Source organism: Petaurus breviceps, unplaced genomic scaffold (assembly GCF_028583685.1).
Source record: "Petaurus breviceps papuanus isolate PSGF00001 unplaced genomic scaffold, PetGlider_PUasm1.0 90700, whole genome shotgun sequence".
In the NCBI taxonomy this organism is placed as follows: domain Eukaryota; kingdom Metazoa; phylum Chordata; class Mammalia; order Diprotodontia; family Petauridae; genus Petaurus; species Petaurus breviceps.
This window is the reverse complement of record NW_027187315.1, coordinates 5,601,786-5,625,063: the sequence shown is the minus strand read 5'-3', so window position 1 is coordinate 5,625,063 and position 23,278 is coordinate 5,601,786. Positions and strand designations below refer to the sequence as shown.

The window sequence follows — 23,278 nt, the reverse complement described above, 5'->3', positions numbered from 1 at the left end:
AGAGAAGAGGGAAGAGAATGAGTGTGTAGTGTGCACTACCATGTTTCCCCGATAATAAGACACTGTCTTATTAATTTTTTTGGACAGAAAAACACCAGAGGGCTTATTTTCAGGGGAGGGCTTATTTTAATGAACATTGACAGCAATTTTAATAAACAGGTAAATGTGAACAAAAAAATGTACCTTTATTCAATAAGCAAATCACTGGGGAAGAACAGGATGATGCACTCACTGCTGCAGCTCTGATTAGATGCAGCTCGGAGAGCAGCGTGCGTTTCACGGGGGGGGGGGACGGGGCATACAGAGGGGGAACCGTAATGTAGCGTGTAGCGCAGGGGATACCTTCCATAACAGTAGCAATCTAAATAGGGCTTATTTTCGGGGGAGGGCTTACTTTAGAGGAATCTTACACAATAAGGGGAGGGCTTATTTTTGGGATAGGTCTTATTATCGGGGAAACATGGTATGTGCCTGGCATTATGGTAATTTACAAATAGGATCTCATTTGATCCTCACAACAACCCTGGGAGGTGGGTGCTGTTATTATTCCTATTTTACAATTGAGAATACTGAGACAAACAAGGTTTAAATGACTTGCCTGGGGTCATATGGTGTCAGAGGCTGGATTTGAAGTCATCTTCCTGACTCTAGGCCCAGCACTCTAACTACTGAGTCATTACCTTCCTTTGTTACTCCAAAGCCCAGAAGTAGGACATTGTATACTGTGTCAGGGAATAGACTGGAGGTCAGACAGACTGGTCCAGTCTACATGAGGTAGTATCATCTACATTATTCTTGAAAGTTAGACTGGAGCCTGATTTTGAGGGGCTTTAAATGTCAAACAGATGAGTTTCTGTTTTAACCTATGGGCAATGGGAGAGTTATTGGAGTTTCTTGAATCAAAGTAGTGACATGATCAGACCTGTACTTTAGGCATATCAGTTTGTTTGGAGTGGATGTAGGGAGAGCAATTATGAAACTATTACAGCAGTTTTGATCAAATGCAGAAAACTTAAGAAGTATGAGGTCTTAGGAAATGTCACTATATTTGAAAGTAAGGAGGTTTTTGAACAGAGAAGTTTCAGTTGTGTGTACACTGGAATCAGAATTGAAGTAAGTTGGGAAGTGAGTGGGAAGTAAGAGCCATTGAGTATAGATTCATAAAGCAACAGTATTCTAGGACTTTGGATATGGAAGGGAGTAGAAATGTCAGATGATAGTCTTAAAAAGGAAGTTTTGGGTGTTTTGTTTTTTTGATGGAAAATCTAAGCATATTTTAAAAGAGGCATTCAGGGAGTTTGTGCATTAGGATAGGTTGAAAATTAGAGAGGAGAGATCATTGAAGTGGTAAACTCTAGGTGGAGTTGTGAGAAGACAGGGATCTGGTGATAGCAAGGAGAAAGGGCCACTTCTTCAGAGATTAGCAAAGGAGGTGAGGATGAGGATGACATCTGAGGGGATGTGAAATGGGGAATTGAGGAAGAGAGGGAACTTTTAATGGATGGCTTCATTTTTTTTCCAATTAAGTGTGAAGTAAAGTCCTACTGAGAGGAAGGGGAAGGAGTTAGTATAGGTGGTTTGAGATGACAAGGTTGGAATAGTGGGGCTAGTAATAAAGATCATGAAAGAATAAAAACTGCATACAGCAGTGAGGCTTCCAGTTGATATTGGATAATATAAATTTGTAGTGGCTCTAGTTGGAACAATGGTGTGACATACTCCATTTGTATTCAACCTCAGAGTATGGAGAGAGATGATGGTGGGAGTAATTTAAGCTTGGAGTTTGGAGAGAGGTGAGCTTAATAGGCTAATGAAACCCATAGTACATGTGAAGTTGAAGTGATTTTGAAAGGAGAAAAGTGAAGCCAGATCAGGACTAATGGGCTGGGGGAACATGGAAAGTGGAATGATTGTAGGTCAGGTTTAGGAGAGCTGAGGTCTAGGGAGACCTGGAAGAATAAGAGGCAGTGGTCAGAGAAATTTCAGTGTTATAGGTATAGAGGTGAAACTTTGGTGATGTTTATGAGATTGGGCATATACAATCTCTGTGGATGGCTAAAGTGGAGTGAAGGAAAGTATGCCTTCCAAGTGTGGTCGGTCAGGGAAGTGGGAAGCAGATGTGTTTGAGGGAACATCAGCATCTGAATTGAAATGCCCAAGTACTGCAGCAGGAGCTCTTTCTAGTAAAAGTCAACACTATACCTAAGAGGTGGTTTCTGATGCAAGTCAGATGAAGAGGCCTTACATGGTCCTTGTGGTGCAGTAAGTAACAAAGCAGATAACAATTCATCTTTAATGAAATGAAAGAGCCCATAAGCACCTATTATGTTCTAAACATTTGGGGGTTCAAATGTAAGCAAGTTAAATAATTCCCACTGTCAAAGAACTTATTTTTAAAATTGGGAATACAACACTTAACCAGGGGAAGAGTCCTAGTTCTTGTAGAAGGTCCCAGGTTGCTGGGCTCCATCACTTGGGAAATGCCATGACAGGCTGGTAATCAGATAAGGTGAAAGCTCACCAATCAGTCCAGGGTTGGGTTCTGGTGGAAGGAACATGAGGAGGAAGCCAGAATAAAAGTGGCATGGCTTGGTTATGTGCAGAAATGACTTTGATGTCATTTTCATTGGTAAAACCATATCTGCCTTTGATAATGAACCATTTGACAGTTACAAGTTAATTGGTGGCAAAACTCTCTTTTCCTGGTGTTCAGTAGCTGTGGCTTTGATAAGATAGGGGTTGTAGTTCTTCCAGAGGCAGTTACCAGGTTTCATCTCCACTAGGGTTGCTCTCCTGGATGATGGCTTTTAGGGGCTAGGTTTGAAGCAGGCTGATAGTCTGGAAGTGCTGTTCTTGGGATTCTTGGGCTTAACTGCTCGTTGGTGTCAGTGATGTTAGTGGTGGCAGGAATGGCAGGTTCCTTTTCCACAAGGGTTGGTCCCCTCAGTTATGGCAGTGGGGACCTGGTTAGAATCCAGTTTGGCCTGGGGTCACTCTTGGGCCCTGGGTGTTATGTTATTTCTGTTAGGGTCTTAATGAAGATGTTGTTTGAGGCAATGGCAGTGGTTTGACCTGGCATGCACGTTGCCTCTTGCCTTTCCATCTGGGTGTCTTGCTTTTTGAGCTAGGTTAGTTTGGCTGCTCCATTGGTGGTAGTTGGTTGGCATTTGATGTTGGTAATAGAGATGACTGGCTCCTTTTCACTAGAGGCTACTGTCCTGGATGCATATTTTTGTTGCAGTGTCTTCACATGCTATTGAATTTCCTTGGTACTTGCTATTGGGTGGTGAGTCTTTTATAAAATATATGTACTTAGTTTTAGCATTGAAACAGTTTTGTTGTTATTTCACTCTACCCACAGTATGGAATGTGGAATGATAGCATCAAAAAACAAGGCTATCTTGGTGTTTCCATTAGCTCCAGTAGCCAAGCCAGCAAAGTCAAACACATTACTCTGGTATGGTGGCAGATGCAGTTGCACAATTCTGTATCAATCATAGACCTAATCATAATCTAGGACCTTAAAGGACATCTAGTACAGTACCTTTATTTTACCCATGAGAAACCTAAGGAGCTTAAGTGACTTGCCCAACGTCACACAGGTTGGAAACATTTTAATGACTTTTTCAAGATAATTGATTTCCTTTGTAATTCTGTGTATTTCATTTAGTGCATTTGAAAACATTCTGAGAAGGGGTTCATATCTTTTAGCGGATTGTAAAAAGGGTTGATGATGCAAGATACCCTTCTGCTTAAGGGCTCAGAAAGGAAGAGGCCAATAAAGGAGACAAAATAAATATAGTAATTGCTTAGGAAAAGAATCAGAAGTGTCTGTTCTCTGAAGCCAAGAGAAGAAAGAATAATAGCTCTAGAGCTGAAGAGCACCTCAGAGGCCAGTCAGTCTAAATCTTTTTTTTTAACGTATGAGGAAATTGAAGTCCATAGTGTGAACTGGTGCAGAAGACTGAAAATAGGTTACTGGGTTTGAAGATTATTAGGTCATTGATGACCTTAAAAAAAAAAAAAACACTTTATCAGTGGAGTGGTGGAGAATGGAAGGTAGATTTGGAAAGGATTGAGGAAAGAAGTAGACTGTTCCAATCAAGGAGGAAGGTAGCTGTGGCTAATATGGTGATTAATATGGTGACTATACTTTTTTACAGAAATGGGTTTTATTGGGAAGGGAGAAGTCATTGGAAAGTGACAACAATGCTTTTTTGTTTTAAAGCAATAAAACATTTTAAAATATGCTTTTATAGATGATTTTGTTCCTACACACATTGTATGTATAGTGGAGGATGGTGTAAAGGTTCTAACAGGACTTGGGAGCTCACTGAATTTGTGGAGTGAGACAGTAGGACAAATCAGAAGACTCAGGTTATCAGCCTAGCAACTGTGAAAATGATTGGGCCATGAACAGAAATATGAAGTTAGGGAATGAGTAAGTGTGGGGGAAACAGGTATTACTGGGTACAAGGAAGGAGATTGGAGATGTGAGAACTGAGGATTTGGAATATGGTGAATTGAGGTAAGTTGCACTGGGTTTCATTACTGATGCAAACTCACTTGAAGTGGTTTATAGTAGAGGATGAGAGAGGCAATATGGTGTACTGGGATCTATAAACTTGTTTTAAAAATAATTTGAGAATTTTATTTCAATATAATTAGCTTATTTTACAATCATGTATGTTTTATTTTATGCATTTCAAAAGCATCATTTTAGAAGGGGTCTCTAGGCCTCACCAGACTGCCAAAGGAGCCTATGACAAAACAAATTAAGATCCCCTAATGTAGTGCATAGAGAAATGACTTTGGAATACTTGGATTTATGACCTATCCCTAACACATTGTGTCAGCTGGGACAAGTCATCTAATCTTTCAGTGCCCCAGTTAATTCTGAAAGACTAAGTTGCAGCTTTTCAAAGAATGAGTTTCTTTGCTGGGAGTTCTCTACACCGTTGGTTTCTCAAACTTTTTGATGTCACAGCCTCATTATATTCTTTAAAATCATTGTGGGACACTCCCAAGCCCCCAAAGCTTTTCCTTTGGATCTGTCTATCTATTAATACTGTAAGTGAAACATCTCTACTTTTATTATAAAAATAGTTTTGGCCTTATAGACCTCCTGAGATGGTCTTGGTACTTCCAAGATCATAACCTTGAGAATTGCTGCCCGACATCAGTGAAATCATACCAAAAAAATAAAAGGGAGTATGGAGAATTAACTTGAGGTTGGAAGTGTTTGAGCTCCAATCTAATCTGATTATGTATTACTTTCTGCCACTGTTCATGTCTAGAAATAATCTTTGAGGGAGTGAGAAGTAGAGAAAATCTATCCTAGTTGATTTCTAAACTCCACTATCGTATAGTGCTTTATAAGCAGATTTGAACTTGTTTGAGAAGGCAGTATAATGTAAAAATATGCAGTGTTTTCTTGTAAATAATTATTTGTAGTGGGCGGCAGTAGTGGCATCCATTGTGGAACAGTTCATTTGAGTGATGGAGGGTTTATTGTAGAAAGTATTGTGAGACCCTGGGCCAGTCATTTTTCTGAACCATTTTCCTTATTTGTAAAATGATTGTACTAGTGTCTAAGGTTATTTTCAGCTCAAAAGTCTTGTAAGTCTATTTGAACTTTTTAAAGTGTAGTGCGTTATTGTGCAGCCTCAGTGTCCTTCTCCTTATAGTCACCCACTTAGTTTCCTTGATTTTATTACCCTTGAAATAGGGAAGAGAAGCAGATGGTATTTGAAAGGTGATGGCAGCTAGCAGAGCTCCAGGGACTAGAGTAAATATCTCATTGCCTCAGCCTCCCTAGTGGAGCCAAAAAAAATACTTTGGCAATTCCTTTCTTCTCTTGGTGGCCAGCAGAAATTGGTTGCTGGGTGCCTCTCTGAAAGAAGCAGATACTTGTGTATGATTAACCTTCCCAGATGTGTGGGTGTCAAGCCATTTTCAAGACTTTAATAAAATGGGGTATAATAAGATATATATTAATATATTATTATTATATAAGATATATATATGTATAAATAAATAAAATGGGGTAGATAAAGTGTCATTCATAAGCACTTTAGCACTATGCTTAGTATTCAGTATAGAATAAACCTAAAACGAAGATTCAGTTTGATGTAGTGTTTTAGTTAGAATGTTATCTTCTATGGAGTTTTTAGAATTTGAGTATGTGTATGTCTATTCTTTTCCAGGAATGGAAAATGGCCTAATGCAGGATACCTGCCATCCAAGGTCGTTTATGACATAGTCAGTAACTGTATGTTTCATTTAGTACCAATTATCATTCATAGTCTGAAGCACTTTGAAAATTAAAAAAAAATGTGGGGGCCTAACTTTAAAATCTAATCATTACAACAGTTTCTTGAATCAGATAGATGGCATTTACAGGTTAGAAAAAAAGTGTGGGAATAGTGGAAAGAGCATTGGCTTTGGAATCAGAAGTCTTGGCGTCAAGTCCTGGCTTGGATACAGTGTGACATTAGTGATTGTATTTGAAGTTGCCAATCCTATAGTTTTAGGATTTAGAGCTAGAAGAGATTTGAGATCATCTAGTCTACTCCCTCATTTTGCAATTGAGGAAACTTAGGTTAAGTGGCTTGATTAAGGACAGAAGTGGAGCCGGGATTCAAAGGCAGGGGTCTTAACTTTTTTTCTGTTGTGTCCCCAGTATTTAATAACAGTGCTTTGTATATAGTTAGCCCTTCATAAATGCTTCATTCATTCATTGATTCTTCTGACTCCCAAATCTAATATTTTCCCCCATTAAACCAAATTGCCTTTAAAAAAGGAGGGCATATAAATGAGTTATTATCCCTGTTTTTGTAATATGGAGCTATTTTAAGTGACTTGTAAAATGTTACATTTAAACATGGTAGTGAAATACAGAATCATTTATATATCCTATCATCAGTCCAGTTCTCTTGCTACAAGACCATTGCATCTTGTATTTGGTGAAGAAAAGAAGGTTCTATGGGTTGAAAGAAGAAGAGAGTTCTTTCTAGAGTGAGTAGGTTGGAGACCTTTATGGGATCATCTGGATCAACTGTGTAGTAGTCAGTTATAAGAAAGTAGCCATTTTGGAGAAGAAAAGTGATAAAAGGAATTCAAATGAGTAGTGTCCCCATATTTCTTTTTTTAAATTGAGGAGACCATGCCAATAACTATGTTCAGACAAGTTTGTTGTTTGTCCTTCATTCTCGGTGACATCAGGAGGGTGATGTTTTGATTTGCAAGTGATTTGAATTCAAGGGAGGCAGGGCTATGCAAAGTCATCAGCCTCAATCTCTCCTCCAGAGTCATCAGAGTCTGGTGGCAAGACATAGGTTAGGACAACTAGAGATGATCCCTCACGTAAGCATATGTAGGATAAAGAGGAAATAATGGAGGAGGGACACTCGAATTAAGAGGGATCAGGAAAGGCTTCTTAATAGAAGGTGGGATTTTAGCTGGGACTTGAAGGAAACCAGAGAAACTGGAAGCTGGAGATGAAGTAGGAGAGCATTACATACATGAACTGGGAACTGGCAGTGAAAATGCCAAGTCTGGAAATGGAATGTATTGCTGAGGGAGCAGTAAGGGAGGGAGATGGTGATACAAGAAGACTGGTGGGAGAGTAAGGTGTAAGGAGATCTCAAAGGTGGTGGTGGGAGTTGGTGGCAGGCGGGGTGTCACATTATGAGGAAGGGTTTTGTATTTCAACTAAAGAATTTTATATTTGATCCTTTTTTGATTTGCAAAACACTTTACGAAGATCATCTCATTTGATACTCAGAGCAACCCTGGGGACCTAGGTGCTATTATTATCATCTCCATTTTATAGATGAGGAAGCTGAGGCATACATACCAGCATTGATGCCCAAGGCTTCATAATTATTACGTGTCTAAGGCCAGATTTGAACTCAGTTCTTCTTGACTCCAGCACCAGCACTCCTCCAGAAGAAAAGTTGTACCTGTTTAGGGTAATGAAGACAGAGCATTTAGATTTAATTTATACATGATTAACAGAAGTAGGATAGACTTATGGAAGAATGGCCTACTTATATAGTTTTAAGATGTACAATACATTTTACTATTTAAAAACTGTAAAGGAGTGGGAAAAACACAACCTGTTATGCTAATCCAAACTTACTGGTACTCCTAGACATCTTTCCCCAGGCATTGAAAATACTACAGGTATGAATTATTTTATCAATACTCTTCTTCTCTTTTGAGCACTGAGTGCCCTCCAGTGGCTCTTAATGTCTTGTTCTGCTGCTTTTTGGAAGATCCAGTCTCTTTTCTGAATTTTTTCCTTGTCTCAAACTGCCTTTTAAAAAGAAAGCATGTAAAGTTGTGTTCATTCTACTTGTTCTTATTCCACCCTGGGTTACTTATCCTGGATTGAGTTTATTACTTGTTTTTGTTTTTAATCATCTTGAATATTTAAAAAAAATTTCAAAATCCCCAACAAAACATGATTTATAGATTATTCACAAATGTTAGGAAAGCAGATTCAGTAAAGGCTGACTGGAACTAGATGTTTTTTTGGGGGGTGGAATGGAAACATGATTTTTGGAAAATCTGTTTGCTTATTTGAAGAAAGGTAAGTCAGAAGTGGTAAGGTAAAGGAATACTGGCTTCTAGCATCTGCTCAAGGCCTGCCACAGTGATGAGTTGAATGCGCAAGATAGTATCTACTTGTTTAGATTTAAGTGAATTTTTCTTTTTCTTTTTTTTTAAGCAATTGGGGTTAAGTAACTTGCTCAAGGTTACACGGCCACTTATTTCTGGGTTTGGTGCTAAGTATCTGAGCCCAGATTCGATCCCAGGTCATCTCGACTCTGGGGCTGGTGCTCTTACTCGCTGTGCTACCTGGCCACCCCTCTTAAGTGGATTTTTCAAACAAAACTGCTTGTATAGCATTTAAGTGGTTGTTTCAAACTAGTGACCTTGACTTTTTTTTTCAGCAAAAATTCTTGAAAAGTTTTTTAAAAACATGGCTTTGCACAGCATTTAGGAAGGGAAGCAATGATTCATAAGAGCTGGTGTTGCTTCATGAAGAACAAGTCATGCCAGATTAACCTTATTTCTCTTCTCGGTAGATGAAGGGAATGCTTTTGACATAGCAGATTTAGCAAGACATTTGGCAGGGTATAATTATAATTTTGTGGACAATATAAAGAAATATATAGGTTGAATGATAGGACATGTAGGTGAATTTGGATTATACAGGGTGAATGATATAGGTAGAAAGACAGGACCCAAAGAGTAGTCATTAATAGATCAGTAATACCTAGAAGGAGGTTTCTATTGTATTGCTCCAGAAGTCTCTCCTAGGCCCTGTACTGTTAAACAGTTTTATTGATTTATTTGGGTGAAGACATAGATTGCATATTTATTGTATTTAAAGCATGAATGGAAGGGAAAGCTCACTCAGATTCAAAATCCAAGTAAGATGTTGGTAGATTAGAACAATGAGCAGAAAAATGAAATTTGATTTCAGAATTGAAAGTAAGAGTTACTCCACCTATATTATACATTTATATTGTGTAAAATGACTTACAACAGTAACTGAAGGAAATAAGCAACTTTGACCTTTCTTGTAAAACTGGCATTACTTTGAATCAGCTTCTCTATCATGGTTCTTTGTTATTGTAGTGTTGGGAATATTGGTAATATCTTGTATTAAGTGATACTTTAATGGAAAGTTGTTTAAACTAAGCACCTTAGGAAGTAAGAAATGTATCCGGTAGCAAATTTTACTACACAATAGATGTTTATTGATCTCTAGCTTTTTTAATTTGGTCTTTAAAGAACTGTACAAATTTTACTGTTACAACTTTTGTCCACATAGTCATATTACTACTTCTGTCTAACTGTGCTTGCAGAATTTAAAACTTTTGGTGGAATTACAAAATGTTCCTTTAAATTCATTTCTCAGCATTCTGTTTCAAACCCTGTGCTACCTTTTGAAAAAGCTGTTTCATGAGGAAGGCCATTAAAACATTAAAACCCAGATCTTGATTTCCCTTGAAGTACCTTTTCTCTATGCTTTTTTCAAGTGTAACAGTTTAAAAGTTTTTTCCCCATTTTTTTCCTTAAGGTTGACTTGTATGTATATATCCCATTAGATCATAGATCTAGGACTGGAAGGAACCTTTGAGGTCATCTAATTCAGAGGTGTCAGATAATCTTAAGTCCAGCTTGTGCCAGATTAAGATGTTATTTGGAAATATTTAACAAAAATAAAGACATAATTGAACATAAATAATGTTATTATGTGGTTTTAAAGTCAATGAAGTCAATATGTGGCCAGTGGGATCCTTTTGTGCAGGCCTACAATTCTATTTGAGTTTTTTGACACCACTGATCTAGTCCGTCCCCCCTTATTTTCCAGGTGAGAAAACTGGGGATTCTAGAAAAGAAGAAAACATCTTTGACCAATCTGAATGTTTAAGTGCCTTCAATTCTATGTTTCAGGTGAACTCTAGCTACCCCATAGCTTTTGTGTGATAGTTACAGGGTTTCAGATAACTTTATGTTCTGTTACTGGCAGGTGGTTAAATTGGTATACTTGTTGTCATATCTACATTTATTCATTAAAGATAACATGAGAAAAGGAAACATAGGGAGAAATCTCTCTAGGTTGTAAAAGAGATTTTCTTTGAATTTAAGAAGTATTAAGGTAGAGGAATTTGACCAGAAATCAGTTTTCACTGCTTTGTGAGTAGTTCTTCAAATAAATCTAGCTAAAGACTGGTTTTTTGCAGTGATGCAGTTTTAATAGAAATGGTTTTGTTTTTAATGCTCCTTGAGGGACCAGCTAAGAGTATCAGTGCTTTGTGTAACTATCAAAAAGAAATGGAGCTATTAAGCTCATTAGTCAGTTTATTTAGACTCAAGCTGCTGAGTACTGTACAAAATGCTTTCAAGACAAAAGAAGCCAACAAATAGCTAGTGATCCCTACTTACTCATACCTACCAATTTACCACACCCTTATACCTTTTGCCAAAAGAATTAAAAAAAGAAATCTTTTTTATGTGGTTAGTATACATATTTTTGAACTCACAAATATGGAAATCTTTTCATATATACATAACATTCTATATTTACATTTTTATTTAAATTTTTATTTGGTAGGTTTTATTTTTCTATCATTTCCTAATATTGTCTTCCCTTTTCTTCCTCCCAGAGAACTATCCTTTTTTCCCCAAAGGAAAAAAGAAGTCAGCAAAACAAACCAACAAACTGAAAAGGTCTGGCAGATGCGGTGATCCAGATGTAAGGGCCTTTGCAAAGAAAAGAGGGGAAGGTTCAATCTTGTGTCTCTTTGGGACCAAACTCGGTCATTTTTTCAGAGCCATTTTTTTACTTTAAGTTTTGTTAGTTTTTCTGCTTACCTAGTTCTAATCTTTGTCAAGTATTTTTTTTTTTAAAGCAATTGGGGTTAAGTAACTTGCTCAAGGTTACACGGCCAGTTATTTTGTGTGGGTGTTAAGTGTCTGAGGCCGGATTCGATTACAGGTCTCCCGACTCGAGGGCCAGTACTCTTACTGCACCATCTGGCCGCCCTTGTCAAGTATGTTTTTTAAAAGTTCTGCTTAATTTACTTTGCTGCACTTCATGTAAGTCTTCCCAGCTATGATTCTGCTTTGTACTTCAATATTTCATAATATAATACTCCATAATACTTCATAATAATACTCCATTATATTTTTGTGCCACATTTTGTTTAGCAATTCTTTAATTGCTGCTCAGCAACTTTATTTCTAGTTATTTACTACTATAAAAAATGCTTCTATAATTATTGATAAGGGGACATTTTTTTTTTTTTAATCATTTACCCTCTTTGGGTATATGCTCAAGTATGCATATTCTTGAACTCCGGATATAGTCAGTCCTTCATCTTGGTTCAACTCCTTTATCTCTTTACTATATGCCTAGGATGCTTCTAATAGAGCCTGCCATGGAAATACTCAAGAAATAATGTCACATATATTTGTTTAGGTTATTTTAAATTCCCTCTGTAGTGTTGATTCCTTTAGTGTATAATTTCACCTGCATGTGTTTCTTTCACCACATGGAAATACGTTTTGCTTGACTGAACATGTATAACCTATATAAAATTACTTGCTGTTGGTGGGGTGGAGGGAGAAAGGGAGAGAATTTGAACTCAAAATTTAAAAAGAAAATGTTCAAAATTGTTTATGTGTGTAATTAGGGAAAAATAAAATTTAAAGAAAGGAAAAATAATTTCATATGCATACTTAAAAAGGAAATTATTAGTCTAGAAATTTTCCATGTCTACTAAAAATTCATTAAATATAATTTGTATGATAAAGCTATTATTTGGGTACATATGCATAATGATCAGATTTAGCTAATTTTTGCATTTTGATTCCTTTTTCTGTCTAATCATAAAGCAATAAAAAATGATAAAATCACTGATCTTGCTATTTTGTAATTGATACAGACTTTCTTATGCCCTTTGCCCTTCATTTCTTGTGTTTTAACATTTGGTTAACCTAATGACATCCATATATATATATATATATAAATGTATATGATATGATATGTATAATATATATTCCTTATGCAAACGGATTTTGTTCTTTTCCTTATTTTTCCCCAGTTGGCAGAATTCTGCTTAGATTTAAGAAAAAGGATCTGGGTACAGATCAATTAATAGAATATGAAGTATTTTGAAACCCAGGTTTGTTTTCTTTACTGTTATGCTAGGTGATGCAGTGGATAGAGTCCTAGGTCTGGAGTCAGGAAGACCTGAGTTCAAATTCAGCATCTGACCTTTAGCTATCTGTGTGACACTGGGCAAGTCACTTAACCTCTGTTTACCTCAGTTTCTTCAGCTGTAAAATAGGGATAATAATAGTTCCAAACTCCCAGAGTTTTTGTGAGGATCAAATGAGATAATATTTATAAAGCATTTAGTACTTGGCACATAGCAGCATTTCTATAGTACTTACTATTAACATTATTATCATTATTACTACTATTACTATTAAATTATTCTATAGATCAGTTCATGTGGTAGGAGTAATGATTAGGATATTTGTTAATTTCACAGCTTTTACACAAAATTGGGGTAGTACCCATCCTGTGCCAAAGGTGTGCTAAATCATGGTAATCATGCCTAGTGACTTTTAGAAAATTACTGCTAATTTTTCCATTTTTATCAACCAAAGGAGAGGAGGGTAGATTAGAGATGATTAACTGTGACAAGAATCTAGCTAGTTCTCTTTATTTACTGAAAGGATTACTTATTTAGACATTTGTTTGGAAATATTTAGAGGACTTATGTACTGTTAATTTGTAATTTCATAAGTTTAGGCTTATGGTATCATAGATTTAGACATAAAAATGATCTCAGAGTCACTGATTTAAATTCTCTCATTTTATGGGTTAAGGAAACTGAGGCAAGCAGAGGCCTGAGACGTATTTTACCTAGAGAGATAAGCTAACATGCCCATTCATGAAGTTAAGTCAGAGGGAAAGAAGGACCTAAATCCATTGCCTTTTTTTTCTTTTAAACTGTACTGTGCTTAATATGATCTAAAGCATTTGTCTAAACTAAGAGCTACCATTTTTTTTTAAACAAAACAAATGACAAAATGTAGTTTGCAGACTCTCTCCCATGGTTCTCTAAAAGCTACTCCTTGTATCATTGGTAGGGACAATTGTTTATTCAAAACCACAGCTCTCTGGGCCTTCCATCTGTGTCTCCTTATACCAGACCAGGCTACATCACAGGTAAATTAAAAGCAAAAGGCATTTATTTAAGCACAATAGCAAGGTAAATAAAAGGAAAATGTTCCTCATAGTGAAGAGGCACAGTCTTCATTAGAGTCCCATTGTTCCAGTGGGAATGGAAACATACTCTGAACAAACTGTAAGGGCATCTCATAGCAATGTTAACAGCCTACCTAATCTCCCCGTGACCAGTTAGACTTTCGAATGGTTCATCTTTTTTAAAAGGTCATCTAGAAATAAATTCACAAGCATTTATTAGTAGTCATGTACTTTGTGCCAGGTGCTGTGCTAAGCTTTGTGTATGCAAAGAGAAAGCAAAAAATGATTTTATTATGCTAGGAACTTATGTTCTAATGGAATTACAAAATAAAATTATAACAATAACAATATAATAGGAGGAGCTACTATTTTTATAGCACTTTAAGATTTGCAAAGCACTTTATATGTATTTTTCTCATTTAAGCCTTACCCACAACCCTGTGAGAAAAATGCTATTTTTATCTCTATTTTGCAGATGGGGAAACTGAGGTACAGTGACTTGCCCAGGGTCAAATAATCTGCAAACATTATTAATTGCTTATTATTTGCTGGTTAGAGACTTGTTTATTGGTATCACTTCAGATTGACCATCATATGCAGATAATACATTTCAGTTTCTTCTAGCTCAGAAGTGTTGCTTTATGTTATACCATTTCAAGTACATAGGGAAAGGATCTGAGCAATCTTTTTTTTTTTTTTAAAGCTATTGGGGTTAAGTAACTTGCTCAAGGTTACTCGGCGAGTTATTTCTGGGTGTGGTGCTGAGTATCTGAGCCCGGATTTGATCCAGGTCATTCCGACACTGGAGCCGGTGCTCTTACTTGCTGAGCCACTTGGCTGATCTGAGCAATCTTGACCTTTATAATTTGTCATTATTAATGTCTGTATGTGTTCTCTTTATGTATAAATTAAGCATGCTGCATTATTGGAAATTTAAAGTTTAAATAAGTTTAAGAAAAGTCAATATGAACTTCAAGAAATATATCATGACAGCTCACTCTTCATCATGGGGGAGGGATTTAATGAGGATAAATAATTTCGCTAGATAAATAAAATCTATTCCTTTTTGAGCCCTGAAGCTTGTTCAATCTAAGTTTTTAAAAATAAAAATGCATTACATTTACATGCTTCTAGAGTCATGACTTGTTCTTCTCACTCGATGGCTCATATTTACCAGGTAATAGACATTCCTTTTGATTTCACTGTCTTTTGAAGAGCTAGATCCAAATTCTCATTAGGTACAAAGGATTATAGGATTTAGAGCTAGAAGAAACCTAAAGAGATTATTTAGCTAAATCTCCTAGAAAGCCTAGAAAGGTTAAATGACTTGCCCAGGATCACATTGGCAGTGTAAGTAGCAGAGATAGGATTCAAATAAAGGATTTCTGATACCAGATCCAGTGCTCTTTTCATGGCCTCTTTCTATGCTGAACATAATCCACCTCTTTTGAGGATTCAGGGTCTTCATTTTGAACAGTTACAAGTGCCATCCTCAAAGCACCTTGATAGCATTTGCCTCAAGACTAAATCCTAGATCTCTGAGCTTTTCTAGTTGGTTTTCTTCAGTATTATCAGTTCTCAGTTTTTGCTGCTGTTAGGTGTATGATTTTAGATTTTTTTTCTTTAATTATTCTTTTGCTACTCTTAAACTACTTGGTCATTGATTTTACAAGTTCGATTTTTACACAAACGCCAATAATAGTGCTTGAAGTATTGAACTACTATGTTGGTAAGGTTCCTGGTTAGAGGTTAGCTGTGCTAATTTTTTCTTCATCTTCATCTGTTCTCCCCACAGTGAACTGTAACCTTCACACACCATTGTTTGAGGAGGAGATCAGACAGAATGCTGAAATAAAACTTGAGAATGAAAGTGACAGCTAATGACAGAGCTGAAACTAGAATCTAGGTCTTATTTCTGGCCTTATTTTTTCTAAAAGAAACTGACTTCCTACTAGTCACAGACCCCTTTGAGCCTTAGAATTGTACTCTGTAATCGAATTGTCTTTACTGATCAGTGCAAACTTATCTATTCTATATCTAACTGTCCCCAGACCATGCTTCCCATCCCTTCCAGTCATTCACCAGGAAACCTGGGTCTCTTAGGGCATCTTGACATTTGCTCTGTCTTGGTGCTCTGCAACTTTCTTCTCCCCTTGACTCCCCCTCCCATATTAGCATTATAACTTGAAAGGCTCCATGCATTTTCTTTGCCTGTTCCCCATGTGTGGAAGAATCTCTGCTTTCTCATTTCTACCTCCTGACTTCCTTGATTCCCTGATTTCTTTTAATTTTCAACTAAAATCCCACCTTTTACAAGAAATCTTCCTCACTTTCTCTTAATGCTCATTCTTTCCCTGTTAATTCTCTGTTAGTTAATTTCCCTGTTAGTTCCCTGTTAATTAATTGTACATATTTGTTTGCTCCCTCACTAGATTATGAAGCCCTCGAGGACAGGGACTGTCTTTTGCTCTTTTTTGTGTCCCCAGCACTTACCCCTATGCTTAACTCATAGGAGATACTTAACATTTACTTACTGACTGACTGGCTCTATTTGAAACTCCTGTGACTCCCCAAACCAAAACTCTCTTCCGTGATCACCACTTCCTTATATTTATTATTTTCTTCCCTTATTCAGCCCCTTGAAAGTAAAGATTGTTTAAGTGAGTATATTATAGCTTCTTAGACAAGTTTCTGGCAAATAGGAACTTAATTGCTTTTTCATTTGTTCATCCTTTAAGAAAGTACATGGGCTCTGCAACAGCTATTTTTTTCCCCACTGTTCAGAAGCCTTTTCACCTCTATGTAGTAAAGAAGGCTCTTAACTCCACCTTGCTGGATTGAATTAAAAAAAAAATTATAGTAACTTTTCAGTGTACTTTTACATATATTTATTTCCACAGCAGTATGGTAGTGTAGGGTATTCTTTTCAATTTACAGATGATGCTGTGAGAAACTGGAGATGATTAACTATTCACAATTTGACAATTTAATTTAAAAACATGTTTCTAGCATATATACTCAATGGCAAATGGCAAAACCATCCAGTACCTTTGTCAAGAAAATCCTAGATGGGATCCATCAAGAGCTGGACATGATTGAAATGTCTAAGCAATATATATATACTCAAGGTGCTGTGCTCAATGTTGGGATACAAAGATGCAAAACGGCAACCCTTACCATTCAAGGAACTTAGAGTTGAATAGTGGGGCATAGTGTACATAAATATATACAGTATGAGGGAGGAGGTGAGGCAGAATGTTGAAATAAAACTTGAGAATGAAAGTCACACAGCTAATGACAAAGCTGAAACTAGAATCTAGGTTTTCTTATTCCTGTCATTTTTTCTAAAAGAAATTGACTCCCAACTAGTTAAAGTTGACTTTTCCTGTAATTTTTGATGTGTATAACCCATTAGCAATTATAATTTTCTGAATGATTTGGAATATTCAAGATATCTTATTATTGCATACAAGTAGTATACCTATATGTAGTTCTAGTATTTTATGAAACAAGAAAGATTATTTCTTAGCATGTAGAAGAGAAGTTATGCCTTTTTTAAGCTTGTAATTTGTCCTCTAGTTGCTTTAAAGATTACAAGGTTTTAGAGTCAGAAGGGACCTTAGGGATAATTTTTGTTGTATGTATGAGGAGATCTGTGTGTGTGTGTGTGTATACACACATATATACCCCCATAGTTACCCTCCTAACCATGTAACCTCATGTACACAGAGACCCATACACACATATATACGTATATGTATATATGTATGACAGAGCTGAATTACAATCCAGATCTTCTCATTATGTGTGTGTGGATATGTACACAAACATATGTGAGTTTTGTTTTGTTTGCTTTTTGGAGGGGGCACGGCACGGCAATTAGGGTTAAGCAACTTGCCCAAGGTCTTATGGCCAGTAAGTGTTAAGTGTCTGAGGCCAGAATTGAACTTGGGTCCTCCTGACTCCAGCGCCTGTGCTCTATTCATTGTGCCACCTAGCCGCTCCTGAGTTGTTTTTTTAATCTAGGAGTGTGGAAATTAACTCTTGCATACAGAGATACACAGACGTCTCTGATGCCTCACACATTAAGCACCAAATAGATGCTTGCTGATTGAATGAAATACTACACATTTGCAATCAAAAAATAGTAGAAACAATTATTGTTGACAAGATATATAATCAAAACAGACAAAATTAAATGCTAGCTTTTATCTTTTTTTTTTCTTCTAAAGCAATTGGAGTTAAGTAACTTGCTTAAGGTTACACGGCCAGTTATTTTTTGTGTGGGTGCCAAGTATCTGAGGCCGGAACTGATCCTGTGTCTCCCGACACTGGGGCCAGTGCTCTTACTGTGCCACCAGGCCACCCCTTAGCTTTTATCTTAAATGCTGCTTGAGGAATAGTGGGCATAATTAGAGGAGGAAGGAAGAGGCAGATGGAGACTTGCAGAAATTTTGAAAATTTTGAAATTTTGTGTATTTTAAAGTGATTTGAGGTTTATTACAGTGATTATTGTATGATTTTGTTTTCAGGAACTTAAGGATTTACTTTTTTTCTTGAGACAGGTTTATTACTAGCATGACTAACTAGTCTGCTTTTCAGCTCTGTTTAGGCTTTTTTTTTTCTTTTCCTCCCAAGAATTGAAATGAGGGAGAAAGCTATTCCTGAGGAAACTAGGTATGAGTTAGAATAGATTGAGGAAAAGGGTTTTAAAGAAAATGTGTCTTTGTGTGTATGTATGTATGTGTAAAAGGAAGTGCCTGAAATATAAATGCTGGAAGACCAGGAAAAGTAGGGAATTTAAATTGTGTATAATGCTGTTATTTGGGGAATATTGTTTTACCATCTCAGAGGTACTCCTAGAAGGCCAAAGGGATGCAGACAGGTTGGGTGAGTTGTAGCTGTCTTACTTAGGAGGAGTCCAGATGTATCTGTCTTGGATATGTCATCTACTCCCTTAAATTATTTTTTACATTGAGTACTTAAGGTGATCCAAAGACCAAATAAAGACTCTACTTTTTCCTTTAAGGAGCTTGTGGGTTAATACAGGAAAAAAGGACATTTATAAAGTTAACTGTGACACAAGGCAGAACGTGAAAATACTACCAGAATGAGGTAGATCAGAGAGAGTTAGATCATAGCTTATAAAGGGGAATGGTTAGGGAACTGAATCAGTTTGGGAAAAGTAAGGGTACCACTAAAAGATGGGAAGAGGGCAGAGTGATTTGGGAGCCACACACTTCCTTGGGGAAGGAAGTAGGGAAAGGAGAGAAAATAACCAGGAAAATAGATTTTGAAAATCTAGATTTGGATTAGAGATAAGTTGGATGTGGCTGGTTGTGGGAGGTGGCAATTCATTTGTGGGAGAAGACTCAAATTGGTATGTGCAAAATAATCTGGAAGGAAACAAATTTAGTTATAAGAAGAAATATAAATTATAAATGTAGATGCCATAAAATGGAAGAGTGGCAGAAAGAATTAGAAAGGAACTTAACAATTGGTCGCATCCAAGAAATATAAACAAAGCCTCAAAAAGAGTTAAAAGAAAAACTCGAACAAAACTATTTTGCTTCATTGATCATAAAAGGAATTTTTCAGACATTATTTTGGATAATGCAAATATAACAATAGGTATAGTCAACAGAGACAGAGAAACAATGCTATAGCTAAAATTTATATGTCTCTTTAAGATCATAGTCAACTTTTTACAGTGATCATCTTGAGGGTTCCAGTAACCTTGTTAGATGCGTGCTACAGATATTGTTACCCAATTTTATAGATAAGGAAAATGGTGAAATTGAGATTCAGAAATGTAAATGATTTTTGCTTGATGTCACAGCTAGTATCAGGCATGGAATTTGATGCCAAGTCTTCATGACATCACATTTAGTTATGGCTTTATTCACTACAACAAAACATTTGGCTTAGACGAAAAATAGAACTTTTTAAAAACTTACCTTTGCCAAATTGGACTTAGAAGTCAGAATACTCTACTTAAGTTTTTCACACCCTTACTAGCTATGTCACCATCATTTAGTCTATGAGACTCAGTTTCCTTGGCTGTAAAATGGGGATAATAATAGCACCTACCTCACAGAGATTTGGTGAGACCAAAATGAGGTAATATGTAAATTTAGTACATTGCAAACCTTTATAGTGATATGTAAATGCCAACTTTAATAATAATTATTTTTATTTTTTTTTTATCAAAACTAACAATACTAAAATACAGATGCTACAGAAGGTAATAGGCCAACTCTTAGACCAATTTGGTAGCCCAGGTTTGAGATTGAGATGAAATGAGACACTCTTAGAACATCTGAGAGTTAACAAAAGAAAGTTTACATAGCCAAAACCTAGAAAGGATATTAAGCAAGGATGTAATATTGGTTCAATTGGGCATACCTTCGTTGCCTTTATTATCTCTAACTCAGAAGTCTGAGAGGGAAGGAGCCAGGTGATTCTTCCTGCCCTGGCTTTTTCTAACAAAAAGCCACCAGAGAAGCTACTCATTGCAACGTAATTCTTCAGACTCTGCCTGTGACAAGGCTTTAGGCTAGTTCCCACCACTGTTTTATGTCTTAGTTAATATTGATACTCAGGATTATTGAACAAAATTATCTTGATATGATCTTGAATTATCCTAATATTTTAATAGGATATAGCTTATTGGAGGTAAGTATATAATGGTGTATTTTGCTCTGAGATAATGCTTGTTCTAATTAACAAGTATATTGTTAATGGGATATAAGATCTTCCCCACCCATTAATAGGCCTGTGTGCCCATCTTGAATCACGTAGAACCCATTGAGGGAGGAACTTGCTTAAAGAGAAGCTTGCTTAGGGGAGGCTTGCTTGTAGGAAGGCTTTCACACCTTTTGATACTAACCTAATTAGGTGCTGAGTCAGGAGGGTTGTGATGCTTTCTGGTTCTGAGAAGTGTATATATACTCTAAGCTGGTATTTTGCTTTGGGGGTTCGTTTTTGAGAGAGGGCTCTTTGATTTCCTGGTTGAGACTCTTGAGTTAGCCATATGTTCAGACCCCCCAACTGCTCAGATATAAAGGCTCTCTCAGTCCAGTGGTGTATGTAAAGTGTATAGCAGTGTTGCTTTGATTCAGGCAGTCAGAGCCCTGTCTGTTGGTCTTTATGCTAATTTATCTGCTTGTATTTTCTCTGACATTCAAGGTGCTGAATTTTCCCCTGAACTAGTGAATGTAGTGAAAGTAGATTATTGAGCCCTTAAAAGTTGCTTTCATTTTGGAAAAACAGATCCTGGGTGTGCCAGGGTGCTTGCTGTTACAAGCAATGAAAATAGTGAGATTTTGTATATTTTTTTTCTTTTTGGAGTGGGGGAAGGCAGGGCAGTTGGGGTTAAGTGACTTGCCCAAGGTCACACGACTAGTAATTGTTAAGTGTCTGAGGTCTGATTTGAACTCAGGTCTTTCTGACTCCAGGGCCAGTGCTCTATTCACTGCACCATCTAGCCACCCTGCATTCTGTTTACCTATTTAGTGATGTAACTGAAGATGTGGTCTGCCTTAGAGAGTGATCTGCAACTTTGTCACCTGTAATCCTGGCTACTGGGGAGTCTGAAGTTGGTGGATCTCTTGAGCTTGGGAGTTCTGAACTTAAGTGGGCTGTGCCATTTGAGTATCCAGCACTAAGTTCAGCACCAACATGGTGAGCTCTGGGGATATGAGTGAGGAATAGGTCCCACATTGGAGAGGTAACAAGTCAAAGCTCCTGTGCTGGTCTGTAGTGAGATGAGGCCTCTGTGTAGCCTTTGCACTTCCAACTTTGAAAAGATAGGGAGATCGAGTCTTTAAGGAATGTTTGGGGTAGAGGGAGAGATAGAGGGTTCTGTGCAAACTGGCTTGTTACTTAACTCAAGTTTTCATTAAGGATAACCTCAAATTATCTATGGATACTTCTCATAAAGATTTTTGGAGAGATGAGTAAGTATATGAGTTAGCAGTTAATATTTTTTGTGGTCAGTTATCCCTAGTAATATTTGATCTTGTTCATTCTTTTGGGATTTTCTACTTTGAGATATCATGAAAACATTAAAATCAAACCTTAAGGTAGACAGTTTTAGCCTAGTAGATATGGAACTGGTCTCACAGTCAGGAAGACTTGGGTTCAGGTTTCTCTTCTGACACTCTGTCTCACTTCTTAACTCTTTATAGTCTAGCTTTTGACCTCATGATTCAACTGAAACTGCTCCCCCCAAAGTTACTAAGGATCTCTTGATTGTTAACCTAGTGACCTTTTTTAATTCTTGTGACCTTTTTGCAGCCTTTGATAATAACAATCATTCTCTTTTTGGTGCTCTGTTATCTCTAGGCTTTCTTGACACTACTCTCTCTTATTTTTCCTCTTTTCTGTCTGACCAGTATTTCACTGTCTTTGTTGCTGGATATTCATCCAGTTCATGTTTCCTAACACCTTGAGTATACCATAGGACTCTGTCATAGGTCCTCTTCTCTTCTTCTGTACTACTTCACTTGGTAATGTCATCAGGTTCTCTGGATTCAATGATCATCTCTATGCTGATGATTCTTAAGTTTACTTATTTATCCTTGATCTGTCTGCTGACCATCAGCCTCCCGTCTCCATATCCCTCTTAGACTTAAAGTATGTGTCCTTTAAAAATTTAAATTCAGCATTTCCAAAACTGAACTTATCTTCTTCCTTTCAAACCCTTCCCACTTTCAGACTTATTATTGTCCAGGGCCCCACTATATCCTCCCCACTCCTACCCCAAAACCCAGTCATCCAGGTTGCAAAATGGATGTCTTCTTTGACTCCTCACTATCTCTTACTTCCCATATTGATTCTGCCAAGTTTGTCCTCTCTCCTCTGATATTGCCACTACATCTAGATGATTTAAAAAGTCTTCTATTTGATCTCCCTGAAAGAAGTCTCTTCTCTACTCCAGTTTATCTTCCAGTTATCAAAGTGATCTTCCTAAAACTCAGATCTGACCATCTAACCCTTCCTTACTGGAGAAAATTGTGTTTTGTTTATCTGTTAGACTCACCCAAAACTGATAGAGGGATATTGATGTCTCCTCTCACTATAGATAACTTTTTGTCTGTGCCTTCCTGTAACTCAGATGTTTTTCAAATGCTAAGGCATTTCGAGTATAAAATTTTACTACTGATTTTATTACTGATACTGATCTTTTTTGTTACTATGATTTATTATTATTATTTCTACAAATACTATTAACACAGTGTTTCAGACAGTAAAATATTTTAAAATATTTGCACAGCTCCAAAAGACACATGATGGAAAGGGCTATCTACATTAAGAGAAAGAATTATGGAGTCTAAGTGCAGACTGAAGCAAACTACTTGATCTCTCTCTTGTTTTCTTTTTTCTCTTGGTTCATTCCATTGGTTGTAGTTCTTTTTTACAACTTGACTAATGTTTAATGTGAAAGTATATGTAGAACCTATATCAGATTGCATG

General features: G+C 36.8%; 1 protein-coding gene and 1 long non-coding RNA gene across 13 annotated transcripts in view; both read left to right on the top strand.

Annotated features, from left to right (window-relative positions):
• Window positions 1-23,278, top strand: part of CASK (calcium/calmodulin dependent serine protein kinase) — a 490,128-nt gene that overhangs the window by 23,064 nt on the left and 443,786 nt on the right. The gene's annotated exons all lie outside the window — the stretch shown is intronic.
• On the top strand, window positions 395-18,026 carry LOC138144428 (uncharacterized). Its single transcript, XR_011163949.1, has 2 exons — window positions 395-10,473; window positions 11,187-18,026. It is a non-coding gene; the product is annotated as an uncharacterized lncRNA (long non-coding RNA).